Raw genomic sequence first — 6,353 nt, 5'->3', positions numbered from 1 at the left:
CAGTTTAATGTCTCAGTGTACTCTGAAATGAATGCACATTTGCAACATTTAAAATTCTTTATTGAGCATGATAGTGTTTTGAAAGTAAAAAAAAGATTCAAAATCACATTTTATGTTGGACTAAAGGACCAAAAAAGACACAAAATGACAAAAAAAAAAGACACCTTAAAGGTTTATTTGTTCAATGCGATTTTATTCAAGTTTTAAATTTTGGCCCATTATGTGTTTGAGTTTGACACCCCTGATATAGACCTTCTCAATCATCACTTATGACTCACTAGAAATGTGTGTCGGTGTCTGTATCTTCCCTGTTGTCAGCTTTTGGGCATGAAACTACAGTGCTGAGGGAAAAAACCTGCAATAAAAGCAAAGCAAAACAGCAAGCAGACAAAGATTGTCAAAGATAGTAAATCTGGGAGTTTGTTTCACTTCTTTTGAGTCGGGTCGAGGGGCCAGGTTTAAAAATAAACCCCAGACTGAGACCCAGTGTTCCTGTCTGGTATGAAACCAAGAATAAATGTTGTTATTTGGAGTCAAACTGTTTAACTGTGACCCGTATTTAAGCACAGAAGTCGATTTTTCAAGCCTAATCTTGTTCTTTCACCCTGACCTTAGTATTTTTCTGCATTAAGTTGTCATAAAATGTGATAGCTCTAATATGAATGTTTCATGGATGTGTTGAATAAAGACATGACATATTATAATTGTTTGCTTGGTATTAGGTTGAGCACATTGTGTTCTTCTATTATTTGGGACTAAGATGCAGATCAGATCACGTTTTATGACAAATGAATGCAGGAAATAATAATTTCAAAGGGTTCACATACTTTTTCTTGCACTGTAGGTGTTACTTATTATCACTTAAAATCAATCAGTCACTAACTAATTAACGGCTTCTAAATTTGTCATTTATGAGCCGACCCCTTTCCAGAACGGTCAGTGTACTGCAGTGCTGGCAGTTATTTCTGAGTGAGTGCAAAGCATTAAAATAATCTTCCTTCATATCTTATATAAGAATTATTTTAAATCATTCTTTATAAACTTTTTTATGGCTTTCCAAAATGTATCTGACCTCTTTCAAAGACGTTTAACCCTCTTATTATGTTTGTTTCTCAGGAATAAAAATAGTGTGTTCAGAATGTTTAATTATCCAAAGGTGTCAGAAACTAAAAAATCCAAATAAACATTGTTTATATTTCATTATTATCTCCATTAGTAAACATTTCAATCAATATTTAGTGCCATGGTGTTCTTTACCTCTCACAGATCAGGGTTCAATGAGGATAATTCACTCGTTTTTCATAGAAAATGCACGTTAAAACTTTTTTTTATGTGCATTGGAAAGACCTTTATATAAAATACAATAGTTTTATATGATGTTGAGTTTTTGAAAATTTTATTTTACATTTATTATTTTTTCTTTTATTGAGTGATGTTGATAAATTAACACAAGTCACCTCTCAGTATCTATGTAATATAAACATGCAAATATGTGAAATTAACCGTTGTTTATTTTATTTGTTGATTACTCTTATTAAGACATGCAGAAGATGTTTCATTCCAAAAAAAAAAAATATTTTAACAATTTTTTTTAGATTTTTAGACTTTAAAATGGGTCAATTTGACCCGCAACATAACAGGAGGGTTAAAAGTGTCATTTTGTGATTTTGCCTCCGTCAGCAGGTGAAATGAAGCCAGCAGAGTTACAGAGGTGCAGCACTGGACCTGAATTCGAGGCCTTACAGCGGGTTCACTCAGTTCATGCTGCTGACGACAGTCTGGATTATGAGGATCTGAGTTTTAACAGGAAGCTCTTAGGAACACTGAACAGCCGATCAAACCCATGTGGGAATCTGTAACACCCGACACCAGAGCTAACCCCGACAGCCTCACACGCTTTCATCTGCATTCTTAGCACAGAAAGAACTTATAGACAGTTCATCTTTATTATCTGCCTGCGTGCAGTCTGTCCATATGTGTCTGATCCCCCCCTCTTCCTCCGTCTCTACACTGTAAAAAAACAACTGTTGTTTTTACGGTAAAAAAAACGGCAGCTGTGGTTGCCAGAACTTTACCATAATAAATACGGTGCAACTTTTTCTAACATTAAAGTAAAATTATATTAGCACTTTTGATTTCACGTTTAACCCATAAGAACCCAGACCCAGTTATCCATAAAGGAAAGTTATGGGGGATATATCACAGACCAAGTGAACCACGCAGAATATATTTATGATGTGGGGTTTTTTTGGTCATTCTGTGTCTTTTTTTTGTAATTTTGTGGGGGGTTTTGTGTCTTTTTTAAGTAATTCATTTTTTCTGTCATTTTGTGTCTTTTTTTGGTCATTTTGTGTCTTTTTTTAAGTAATTTAGTGTTTTTTCAGTAATTTTGTGTCTTTTTTTGGTCATTTTGTGTCTTTTTTTTTAGTAATTTTGTGTCTTTTTTGTGTCTTTTTTAAGTAATTTAGTTTTTTTCTGTCATTTTGTGTCTTTTTTGGTCATTTTGTGTCTTTTTAAGTCATTTAGATTTTTTGGTGATTTTGATACTGCCTCCAGCGGCCCCCAGGTACTTTGAGTTTGAGACCCCTGCTCTAGAATATTTAAAGTGTTTGTTACATGGGTGTCACCGTGGGTTCTTATGGGTTAAGATTGCCATTTTACTCCATATCTTTCCGTAAAAAATAAAAAAAAATTCCATCGAAAGAAACTTTGTTATATATTTTTGTTAGAGATATGGTGTTTAGTACATTTAACAGTGAGAAAAAGTATTTCTACAAAAAATAAATGCAAAAATGACAGTGATGCTTGTATATATATTACAGTATTTTTTGGTTACAAACACGGTGCCAATGTATTTTACAGTAGAGTAATTTTTTCCCCCCCAAAAAAGTGTAAAAAAAACACTGTTTTGGCTGATATATATACATTTACATTGTTTTTTTATTGTTACTGAAATTGAATTAACACATTTATCATTTTACAGTCTTTTACTGTCATGGTTTAGCAGTTTTTCACCGTAAAATCTACAGACATTTTTTACAGTGTAGGCTTTGTTCACTGCTGCAGTTGTGCTAAGTCCTCACAAATGTGTTCACATATGTGACACCGGGGTGCGGTACAATATTTCCAGGGTTTGCACCATTCCCTCAGGCCCCCTCAAAGCTCTCGTATGCAGAATGATATGTTGCTTCTTGGCCTCGGCGGGCTCCTCGGAGGCATCTATGAATGGATACGACTTCAGCTCGGAGCTGCCAAAATGAAAACTCACCCCTTGCTCTGAGGATAAGACCGCGTCTCAGTCGACTCATGGTTTATTAATTATATTACTTAACCAGGAGGCCGGATTTGACAGGAGGGAACAGCATATTCTGAGCACCGGAGATCAGACACTCAGGAACTGATACTGTCTTACATGAACATCAGCAGAGTAACTTAGACAGTATCAGAGTTGTTAGAAATAGGCTGTTGGAGTATAATTACACACAGGGCATCGAGAAACATAGCCTCAACTTGCCTTTGGTTTTATTTTTGGATGCATTTGACCCAAAGACAAAACCACAGAGTCATCAAACGCTGTTAAACTAAAGTGTTTGCAGCAGCTACAAAGCTGTGTGTGTGTGTGTGTGTGTTTGGCTGCCAGGGAGTCCATTCTGGTTTCAGACACCAAACACTTTGCCCAAGCATGGTGCTGTTCTGCTTTAGATCGTAACTGTCTGTTCGTGGATTTACTACTGTTCCCAAAGCCACGACGTGTGAGGTCATGTACCCTGACTGATCTTTAGGGTTCCTGTTACCACCAGAGTCATGCTGTCACATGACCAATGCTTAAAGAAAGGCGCTTGGGTATTACATACATACAGTGAGAGTGAAAGATGGGTCTAGCAGGCCCAGCAGGGTCCACTCTTTATTGCTGCACGTACCCTGTTCGTGTCACCACCACGTAACCTGATCCAGCTCCTCCTGGATCTGGAGCACCACCATTGGCTGCTGTGCTAAAATTAGCATATTGACCCCCGTGAAATGCATTCTGGGAATATCCTGTCTTTGACTTGGCCTTATGGGGCCAGTGCTGTTTGTGGTCAGCAATGAGGTCATCATATCAACCTCATCTTTCTTGCTCCTGCTAAGGAACTTTTATTTTCTTACCTGAAATATACCCAGTTATGTATTTCACATTATAATCATTTTTACATTAGTTCATTTAGTTCCTGAAATTCTATATATTTCTTTATTTTGTTTAGCTGCACTACCACTCTCGTATTAACACATTCTTGTTATTACAGTGCTTTTGCAGTAGTTGCATAGGAGTAAAGGCAGCAGTATAGTCTACATCCTGCATGTATGGATGTTTTTATGAAAAATTGCCATATTGGGTTTAATCTTTATGAACATACACTACCGGTCAAAAGTTTTAGAACACCCCAATTTTTCCAGTTTTTTATTGAAATTCAAGCAGTTCAAGTCAAATGAACAGCTTGAAAGGGTACAAAGGTAAGTGGTGAACTGCCAGAGGTAAATAAAAAAAGGTAAGCTTAACCAAAACTGAAAAATAATGTACATTTCAGAATCATACAAGTAGGCCTTTTTCAGGGAACAAGAAATGGGTTAACAACTTAACTCTATGGAGTCTTGGGCTATTTTGTCCATTTTTGAATTATTTTCATGTCTTTGTAAGTCATTTTGTGTCTTTTGGTGTCTTTTTTTGTCATTTTGTGTCTTTTTTTAGTCCTTTAGTCCAACATAAAATGTGATTTTGAATCTTTTTTTTTACTTTCAAAACACTATCATGCTCAATAAAGAATTTTAAATGTTGCAAATGTGCATTAATTTCAGAGTACACTGAGACATTAAACTGCATCATTTTCAATTCAATTCTGGAAAAGTTGGTGTGTTCTAAAACTTTTGACCAGTAGTGTATATCTGCACATGGATGCAAAATCTGTAGGAAATAGGACAGATTCTGGTTTTTGGAACTGTTCTGGTTTTTGTTTTTTTCAGTCTGAGAAATATTAACCAATCACACTGAGTCGTGTGGAGAAAAAGAGTCAGAACACATCAGTCTAAATGCAATCTCTGAACCCTTCAGCTGTTGTCTGATGACAATTTTTATTATTATTTAAAACTAACTATGTAATGTCACTTATGTCAGGAGGTGCAGCATTACTGAAAGTTATAGGTCACCATCAAAATGATCATTTTTAGAAGTAAATTTCTGTTTTTCTGTTCCAGATGAGTAGTGAACATGCACACGCCTGAGAATGTTTATGCAGACGTGTTTCAAATAATTAAATTTTAGCGATACTGCATGTGTTTTGGAGGTCCTGAATGTACAGCTGGATAAATGAGACTTGTATTACACTGCAGGAGCTGTGTGGCAGTTTGTAACTTCAGTTCATCAAGAATTTTTCTAAATTTTCAGATTCTCCATTCACCATGGTGGCAATTCCCTAATTTCATTTTTTTTTTATTAAATGAATGAGGTGGTAAGTTATCCGTTTGTTTTATTACAGGCATTTTTATTCATATTCAATAATACTGTAATAGATCATTATGATGATAACCCCACAACCAGATATATTAATTTAAATCATCAGCAATCCAATCATATATAACGCAACAAGACTAGGAAATAACAACACAATTTGTTATTTTTATCATGTCTTGCAAAAACAAATAGTTATATAAACCGAAGCACATCCATCCTTTGTAAACCCGTTCCTACACAGCCAAAGTCAAACTGCTAATCTTGTTTCTTAATTTTTTAACAATTTACGAGAGAGTAATACATTTAAAGTGTGAACTGGTCGATGCATTATGCAAACTGTGACCTTAATTCAATTTCAAGCCCTCCAACTGATTTACAATAAAATTAAGTGGGTATCCATGGAGTTATTTGTGAAAAGGATGGTATTTCATGGCTCATTTGTCTTCCTACATACCACTCAGTGGTAGGAGGCTCATTAAAGAGTCGTGCTGGGCGAACCTGGTGCTCAGTCTACGACGGTGTTAATTATATAGAACACTGATAGAACAGTAGTTATGTATGCAAGTTATGTAATAATGCAGCATCAGACAGAGGAGTCTTTCACTAAACCTTTGCATTGCTTCAGGTACTTTATATCCAACATGATCTCACAGGAATCCGTGAAATAGCCACGGATTTGCTGAACTCAAAGTGATTCCATGGCTATTCCACGGAATCACTCAAATTTCCGTGAAACTGACACGGATTTCACTACAATGCAAGTTAATGACAGTCATATCCCGTGGCTATTCCAACATACAAAGTGATTATGTATATTCACTGAGTGAATATTTAGAAAATAAAACATATATTTCTCGCTAGAAATGTG

The sequence above is a fragment of the Centropristis striata genome, chromosome 13 (genome assembly GCF_030273125.1).
Source record: "Centropristis striata isolate RG_2023a ecotype Rhode Island chromosome 13, C.striata_1.0, whole genome shotgun sequence".
Lineage (NCBI taxonomy): Eukaryota > Metazoa > Chordata > Actinopteri > Perciformes > Serranidae > Centropristis > Centropristis striata.
This window is presented reverse-complemented; position numbering follows the sequence as displayed.